The sequence below is a fragment of the Camelus ferus genome, chromosome 12 (genome assembly GCF_009834535.1).
Source record: "Camelus ferus isolate YT-003-E chromosome 12, BCGSAC_Cfer_1.0, whole genome shotgun sequence".
NCBI classification, from domain to species: Eukaryota; Metazoa; Chordata; class Mammalia; order Artiodactyla; family Camelidae; genus Camelus; species Camelus ferus.
Window position 1 is genome coordinate 28,112,250 of NC_045707.1, and position 9,820 is coordinate 28,122,069.

The window sequence follows — 9,820 nt, forward strand, 5'->3', positions numbered from 1 at the left end:
TCACTGTCCTGTCCAAAAGGACGGAGTGGCTATTAGCAGAGATGGAAAGAACGCAGGTGGAGCGTATTTCAGTAGGTTAGGGAAGAGCACGTTTTCAGCTTTGGAAATGCTGAGGTTGAGTTTTCTATCGGACTGCCTTGTGATCATGTTAAATAAGAATTTGGTGGTCTGGAGTAGAGATTTGGGCTGGAGACAGAAATTTCAGAGTTGAAGTGGGGATATTCTAGATCACAAAGGTGGAAAACCATCGGCAGAGAGGTTGCCTGAATTAAATAGAGGGAAAAACAGGAGAGATTCAGTGACCCACTTCAAATTTCCTTTCAGACCTCTTTTTCAAAAGTTTGGAGGACACTGCGATTGAGTTTGAATCCTTTGACGTGCTATCCAGGTACAACCCTGACAGAAGCTTCGTGCTGCAGAGAAAAGCAAAAATTGCCTTGTTGGAGAAGTAGTGTCTGGGGTCTCTGGACAGTGGCTTCTGCTTCTCTACTAGACACATGGTCAACATAGCCTAACATTACCCTCTTCCTTGATCCCTGCAGGCTTGACAGCACATTGGTGCCCAATGTCCCTTAATCAGCCCCTCTCTTTAAAACACCTACAGCAGTTTCAGATAGTCTTGTAATTCATAGTAAATAAGCAGCATTATTGGATAAATCATATTGAGAAAACTGATGAACTGTTATGTAAAGTATAGGTAGATCTCAATGTCAATCGCATCATAACATAAATTATAATACCATTTTCTTTGCTCTGATCAAGTTAGTCCTTCTATTTTAAGGGGTTTTTCATCAGTCTATACATCTAAAAAGGAGACAGGGGACCTCATTATAGTCTAATTTCTCAACCTTCTCATCCCATCCAAGCTCCCAGATTTCCTCTCTTCTAAACCCCCTCCCATTGCTCTGTCCTTGATTCCTCTTCTCAGCCACTTCCTTGTATTTCACATAAGCCCTGAAATCAGTGCTCTCACTGGCCCCTCATCTGACCCAGTCCCCCACTATCTGCCTCCACATGCGCCTCAGTGGGTGGCAGCAGGCTAACTCTCTTACTTAGATTTTCCAGGACTTGTTTTTGCCTGAAGTACAAGTGCATATTCTGGAAACTGAGATGGAAGGACCCCAATCTGGTCCAGGCCCCTCTCACAAAGGAGGGGGAAAATACACATCCCATACACCACTCAACACCCCCAGCCAGGCCTGAGGCTGACGACTTTGCAATTCGAACACATTGATATTCTTGGAGCAAAATGCACTGAAATTTCTGTCGAAGGAGAGTGTAAAAAGAATATAAATGGGTCCTCTTCAGTTGAGGGCAGGTTGGCTGACACTTCAGTTTGGGTGCCAAATTTACGAAGAAAGCCTTTCACTGGCAAGAACGTGATGGATTTAGAATGGCAGGAAAGGTCTGGGGACTAGTGCCTGAAGAAAGTTATGTGCTATATTCAGCATGACCCTATTTCACTTCCAGCCTTCCAAGAGCTGGTGCCTGGACTTCCTTCATCACAGGGCTTCAGGGCTGAAAAGGAAAGGGACCACTATGCAAATTTTATGCAAATCCATGAGAAGTTACAAGTCTATGCATTGCTTTGAAGGAGATATGCAGGAATCAGTGGGGGCACGTGAATCGTGCATCCTGACATGGGAATGGAGACAAAGGGTCCTTGATAGAGCGATGTTTAAGGTAGACACTGTGCTTCAGTATTCCATAACTGTTCTGTAAGTTTCCCTCAATGTTTGTGCTTAGTTGTCAAACAGCTCATGGCTGTGGAGGAAGGAGTCCAGCCCACGTTGACCTTACCCTTGGCCCTATGCCAAAAGGCAACGTTCCCGGCATCACATACGTGGGAGTGGTATCGCTGCTACTGAGTATTTTTCAAACTGGTCTACATATATGGAAATTTCAAAACCTGAAATTTTTTTGACGTTCTTCCCATCGAACAGTGGGGTCTAGGCCCCTCCCTGTGACCATAGCTGACACAGTGCTCACTTGTCACTGACAGATGTCCCAGAAATAACACTGATAGGTGCCCAGGGTTATGTCAGAAGAGGCCAGGAGCCTCTCCCTGGTCATTGGGGTCACTCCTCTGTGGAGCCTTTAGTCACCAAGCAAGACATCTTTATGCCCTGAGCCTGCCCTGCTTCGAGGAAGCCCAGCCACATAGGGAGGTCTCACGGAGGTCTTCCAGCCAAACCCAGCTTCAACTGCAGACCAGGGAGTGAAGTCACGCCAGAAGATTCTAACCCCTGATGTCAAGGCGGCCCCAGCCCGTGAGTCCTCATAGAGCAGATGTGCCCTGCCTGAATTCCTTGCCTTGTGACTGTGAGCAAGATATAGTGGGTGTCTCATGCCACTCTAATGGGGAGTTCATTTTTTAAATATTTTTATAGTAAGAATGGCAAAAATAACACAGAAGGACAACAGTTACAAATATGGTAGATATTAATTCAACTATCAATAATTTAAATACAATGGTCTAAGGACAGCAATTAAAAGACAGACACTGTCAGAATGGATTAAAAAAATAAGACCCAACTATCTGTGGTCTACAAGAAACCCACTGTAATTATAAAGACGTAGATGGGTTAAAAGTAAAAGGACAGAAAAAGATAAGCCATACTAAATCAAAGCAAAAAAAGCTAGAGTAGCTATATTCATGTCAGACAAAACAAACTTCAGAACAAGGAAAATTATTAGGGATAAAGAGAGTCATTAAATAATGCTAAAGGGGTGAATTCTCCAAGAAGACAAAGCAATCCTTAGCATAAATGCATCTAACAACAGAACATCAAATATGTGGGGCAAAAACAGATAAAACTGTAAGGAGAAATAGAAAGATCCAATATCATAGTGGAAAACATAGAAATAGACAAATCCACCATTACAGCGCTAAACATTACTCTTTCAGGAACTGATAGATGCAGCCGGCAAAAAATCAGTAAGGATGAACTGAGCAGTGTCATCAATCACCCAAATCTAATGAACATTTATAAAATATTGCATCCAACAACAGCAGAATACACAGACTTCTCAAACTCATGTAAAAAATTCACCAGATAGACAATATTCAGGGTAAAAACACCCTACACTTCAACAAATCTAAAACAACAGAAATCATACAGAATATGTTCTCAGACCAAAAAGGACTTTGAAGTAGAAAACGAAATCAGAAAGATAGCTGCAAAATCCCAAAAGATTTAGATATTAAACAAAGCAGGGATCAAAAAAAGAAGTCTCAAGAGAAAGTTCAAATTTTTTTACTAAGCGAAAATGACTATACAACTTAACAAAATGTGTTAAACACAGTAAAAGCAGTGCTTAAAGGGAAATTTATAGCATTGAATGCAAATCTTACAAGAAAGACTACCATTTATTAGTGCTTTACCCCTAAAAATGACATCAAAGATGAGCCAGCTCAATCAACAACATTTCAAAAGCACCAGTTTGTGTAAAACCAAAATATTAAGAAATAAATATTTTGCAATCATAAGGAATTGAATCTTTCAGATTTCTAGTTTTAAAACTAAAACTAGATTCCATTTCATAGGCATTGGGATGACTTTCCTTCTCATGGTTGGAGTGAATTCCAGAAGTGACAGAAGCCTTAAGGGTAAAAGTTAAAAGAATCTAATAGTGTCTTTAAAAGGCTCCTTGTTGACCCTAAACCCAGTCCTAAACTATATTTAAGATAAGAGGCATAAATTCAGATCAGAGCAACCAACAAGCAAACTAACAGATGATCATGAAATATTCAGTACTTCGTACAGTGATACCTCATAGACCTATATTTATTAAAATTCATCAGGCTTTAATGGAGTATCTACCACAACTCATTAACGACAAATACAAAGACATTCCACATTTGTCAAAAAAGGTTTATATCGGGGGAGGGTATAGCTCAAGTGTTGGAGTACATGCTTAGCATGCATGAAGTCCTGTGTTCAATCCCCAGTACTTCCTCTAAAAATAAGTAAATAAGTGAATCTAATTACCTATCCCCCCCCCAAAAAAAAACTTTAAAAAAAAAAGCTTTAAAAAATAAAATAAAAGAAGCAGGAGGGGATGAAAATTTAAAAAAAAAAAAGTGCATACACGTTGTTCTTAATACCAGAATTTGTTCAACCCTCAGTTCCCACGACTGTCACCTTTCACAGTATATTTCCCTCTGTGGCTGCTTACTGGGGCCAAGGTGCCTGAGGAGCCTGCAAAGTCCCAGACATTTAGCCAAGTAGTAAGTCTAACCTCTGCCTCCTCCATCAGACGCTGAGGGACCGCAGGGAGGGGCGCAGGCAGTGCAAACCCCTCCCCGGGCTGAGGCTCCGCCCACTCAACGCCGCGTCCCACCAGGGCCGTCTGATTGGGCGAAGCCCAACCACATCCACGAGGGAAGCCCAATTACAGCCGGCACCCACGCTCCCAGCATCTCCTCTGGTCGCACTGAGGGATGTAGGAGGGAGGGCCGAGCCCAAGTGGCCTTTCCCCAGATAGACTGTGCCATTTATTACTGACATTGATACATTACTTTATATATATACCAGAGACTATGCGCAGTGCTTTATTTGCATAATCACCTGAACAAAATAGATTATTGCATAATCACCTAAACAGCAAAATCAACTACTCATGGCAGAGTTAAGGAAATAGAGGGTCAGATAGGGTCCTGAGTTCACCAGAAGTCAGAAGGCCAGCGGGCAACAGTACTCAGAATGCAGGTTTCCACAGACGATCCTGGAAATAACTGTCCCCAGAATCTGTGGTTCCAGTTGAGGGACGGGAGTGCCCAAAGGTACTCATCTTTTGGAGATGTTGGAGGGCAGATTCTGCTCTCGTCCTGTAAGACTTGGGACTGGCCATACTCCTTTGGGGAACTGGAGCCTGAAACGCCTCCCCGTGTTCCCTAGGGGTGCACTGGAGACAGTGTACCTGGAGGCCAGCAGGCACACAGGGTTTGCAGCGGGGACCTTTGTACGGGAGGGTGGCGAGGTACAGGAGGCTCGGGAGGTGGGAGACACACTCTCCTCCAGGCGGGAAGGAGACAACATACACAATGGGACCAGGGGCTGAGGTTCCTGGTCCCTGGCCATGGCTGGAGCAGTCCCAGGTAGAAAGACTGATGGGCCTCTGAAAGCTGCCTGGTTGCACAGAGCAGAGGGTGGTCCGGCAGGTGCACTGTGGGCGTGGCCCCTGCTGCTCTGAATGGGGTCCTGCTGATGCTCCTGAGGACTGAGCATTTGCAAGTGAGGCATCCGCCAACCAGAGGTGGGAGTGGGGAGGTGGGGTGGAATTAGGCTTGTGCCCCTTTCGAGCTCTGGGAGCTTCTAAGGACCCAGAAACTCAGAAGACACTGGCATTGTGGCCCCTCACCATTTGGGGATTGGGGGAAACAGACTCAACTCCCCAGAACACAGAAGTCACTGTGTGTCCCTGGATTGTCCACTATCTCTTCCTTCACTCAGCAAACAGATCTGGGGCAGGGGTCAAAACCCTTCTTCCCACCACTGTGTGCTTTGAGCAAGTGACTTCATCTCTCTGAGCCTCAGTTTCCCCGTCCGTAAGATGGGGATGACTATAATACCGCTTTCACAGCTCTTTCAGGTTTTGATGAGAAAAACACACAAGGCCCTCAGCAAGAGGGTCTGTTATCGTTGACACACTCCTCTACCTCACCCACCAACCCCTCAGCGCAGGGAGACCCCCGCCTGGTCTACCCAGAAGCCAAGCCCTGCTGGTTATTTTGGGATTGAGCAAGGAAAATGGCTCAGGCCACAGCTGGAACCAGCCAGATATAGGCTCTGTGACCTTGGAGAAGTCACTAGCCCTCTCTGGGCCTCAGTTTCCCCATTGGTGGACAACGGGAGTGAACTGTAAAAACTGAGAGACATCAGTGCCTGGTACATCATGGAGTGCTGACTGTATACACCACACTTCACCTGCTTCCCAACAACCTTCAGGGCTGCCAGCATCATCCACTGCCCCATTGTACAGGAAGCCAGGCTTCGAGAGGTGGCCTTGCTCGGTGCCAGGCACACAGTAGGTGCTCAGATTGCTGAAGGAACTGAACCTTTTTTCTGCAGCTGTTGGGCTGCAGAGAGCTAATGAAGGTTCCCAAACGCCTTCCCCCCCAGAACTACTCTCATGTTTTCCCACCTCCTTCCCCGACTAGATGGAGACAGAGTACTTATTTTAGAGCATTTTTAAGCAAGAATGAACAAAATATAATGTTTTTTTTTCAAGATAATACATAAATATTAAGAAAACTAAAATTTCTAATTATCTGAAAATTCCTGGGCTCTCTCCTGTCTACCTATCTAGACTTTACAGTTACTTATTTCCAATCCTTCTTTCCTTCCTTTTATTACTGCTGGCTTATAAAGTAGAATGAAATTATAAGTGTACATTTTGTAAAAAGTGCGTGTTCGCTCATATTTGGATGTATTTATACAGAAGGGAAAATCAAACACATTCTTTGCTCTTGATATCCTAAGCTGACTGAATTAACCGTAGCCTTAAATAAACTCAGTCACGTGTCAGCACTCGCTTCAGATGAGCACATCGCTGTCCTGAAGTCAAATCAGGAACTCCTTATTAAGGAGCAAGGGGGAATGGAGGAAGGGGTAAGCAACATTTGTAAGCTGCATCACCCTATGATCGACTGCTCATTTTCCATATGTGTGAGGGTTCCTCAAAAGTGCAGTACGCATCTGAAAAATATACTCAATAAGTATAGATAAAATCATGGAAAATTACAGTCTAACAGATGGATAAGAGAAGTTCATAAAGAAATAAAATCCAATGTAGATTTTTTAAAAAAAGCTCCAAGAGTGATGCTCTTCATGTGCTTAAGGAGACTCTCCTGCCTGTGTGTGAGGCTCGCTTAGAGGTGAGTGCTAGGCAGAACTGTTTCGGGGTAGTCCTGGCTGTGAGGTTAAGTGGGTGTGAATGTTGGAGGCTCTTGCAGCAGTCTGGAACCTTCGACTGCTGCCAAACAGTTACTCTAAATGTCGCGATGTAATTGTTGCACTTGGGTACAGAGGCGTGAATTTTGAGTTTGTGATAAATTACTCAAATACCCTGTCTGCAACCATGTGTGTCACTGCTGAGATTTTTGTAACATGTGTGAAACATTACTGTTTCTTTTCTTTTTTTTTTTTTTTACTTTTAATGGAAATATTATATGCATACTGAAAAATCTTTCATATTATGACTGTACAGCTCAATGAATTTTTACAACCTGTATAATCATCTCCTCGTTTAAAAAACAAAGATAAAAAAATGAAATACATGACTGGAACCTAGCTCTCAAAAAGTGTCCACGGGTCTCTTTCCCATCATGAACCTCACCTCCAAGGTTCACTGCTGTCAACCACTTGCAAATAAAGGAAATAACGATTTCTTTTGAGTCTGGCTTCATTTACTCTGCACTTTGTGAGAGTCACTCATATTACTGTGCGTTTTTAAGGATCATTCTTTCCCATGAAGATATAGCATAGCGTTGTTGAAATATACTGGAATTTGCTGACACATTTTAGCGCTATGAGAACATAGGGAATTTACAGCTTTGGGAAATTAAGAATAATGCTGCTCTGTACATTCCTGTAAATGTCTCTGGGAAACATATGCATGCGTTTCTGTTGGATATTCTTCTACCAGAAGAATCACTGGGACATAGAGGATGCTTACATTCACACTTAGGGGCTATTGACCAAGAGTTTTCCAAATGGAGTGCACATCTCATGCTCACACCTGCTGTGGGAGATTTTGGTTGCTTCCTAACCTCACCCACAATTGCCATTTTCAGAATTTTTTATTTGCCATTTTAGGAAATCTCTAAAAAGCACATAGAAAGGTCAGGTGTTTCTGGTCAGCTCGCAGAATCAGATTCTGAGAGTCTGGAGGTAAGAAGAAGGGCAATCTGGTCAATGTCTGTCATTTCTGGGATTATTCCTTAGCATCTGACCTAAACAAATAAGAACTGAGGACACATTTTACTGGTACTTGATAGCATTATCACCACAAGCCCTCAAAAAGCCCAAATCCTGGGAGATTCAGTGACAAATAAGAACTCACATGCATGACCGGGACATTATTCTGTACATCAGAAATTAACACATTGTAACTGATTATATCACAATTTAAAAAAAAATTCATAGTACCAGTTGGTTATTAGCCTGCAAGTCTCTTATATAACTAGGTCAAAGTAATGCACGAGCAGTCCCACCAAGCTACTGAAAGCTCACTGACATCTTCCCAGTCCCCTCAGAGGACCAGGTGGCAGGGCAGATGAGCGAACATCACGTAATACCAAGTTAAGACAGAAAGGTTGCGTTCTTGATTTTTTTTTCTTAATCAGTATAGTTTGGATATGAAAACTTATCATGCTCATTACAGAGGTTAGTTACAGCTTCATCGGAGGGCTGGAAGGAGAGTCACTGGGCAAATGTTGCCTGATTCAAGAGGCACTCAAATGTGGGGGCATCAGGTTATAAACTGTTGGTAGAGGACCCTTCCTTCAGCAGAGATTTTTCCTCTTTGATTAAGACTTTTGTAATTGCCAATTAAGGTAGACTTGAGAGACACATCATCCAAGAAAAGGTCATGGATTTTGGTACATGTAGTCTTCCTTGTCTTGACCACTGTTTCCCATCTGATTTTCTAAAGTCAACAGGTGAACAAAACATCTGTGCAAGCAGGACACAGAATGACCTGATCCTCACAGTGCTTTCTTTTCTATAACTCAAGAGAAAGAAAGATTTTAGCAGCACTATTTACAATAGCCAAGACATGGAAACAACCTAAATGTCCATCAACAGATGACTGGATAAAGAAGCTGCGGTATATTTATTCAGTGGTATACTACTCAGCCATAAACAGAATGCAATAATGCCATTTGCAGCAAAATAGATGGACCTGGAGATTGTCATTCTAAGTGAAGTAAGCCAGAAAGAGAAAGAAAAATACCGTATGATATCACTTATATGTGGAATCTAAAAAAAAAAGCAAATGAACTTATTTACAAAACAAAGAAAACATAGAAAACAAACTTATGGTTACCAGTGGGGGAAGGAAGTGGAAAGGGACAAATTGGGAGTTCAACATTTGCAGATATTAACTAATATATATAAAATAGAGAAACAGAAGGTTTATACTGTATAGTATAAATACACACATATATATACCAAAAAAAGACAGAAAGAAAAATCTACATATTCTGGGTCAGTCACTAGCTGAGGAAGGAAAAACAGATAATAGGAATGGTAGATCTTCCTTGCTGGCCTTGCTGACTGGTGGGAGCGAGGCTCGAGGGTGGAATGAAAGAAAATGATTTTCTAGGTAAAGAACCATGGCCATGTTTCCACAAGCAGTCGTATCCCCTTTAAATGGTACAGGTCTGTGTCATGGGAGGATGGAGAGGAGTGTCTGTATGTGAGTTTGTGTGGTGTGATAGTGTGTGCATGCGTGGGTCCTTCCCCTAGAGTTACAGCCCCCTTATACAGCAAGACTGCAAGTGTCAACTTAATTAAAAATCCCATCACCATTGCTTCTGGGGTCTGTGTATGTCCTCTCTCTGCCCTATTTGGGTGTACTGCAATGTCGCTCTGACACACACCACCCAGAGTTACTATCAGACCCCACAAGTTAAAAGGACAAAGTCCCCCACAAGATTGCCCTTTTTTTCAGACACCAGTTACCCTTTTGGGGTCCCCAGGCTACACATACTTCCAAAGGACTTGCTATAAATTTAGGGATTCCTGTGACCCCTTCATGTTTGATAATTCACTATAAGTGACTCTCAGGACTCAGACAAGCACTCTACTTATTA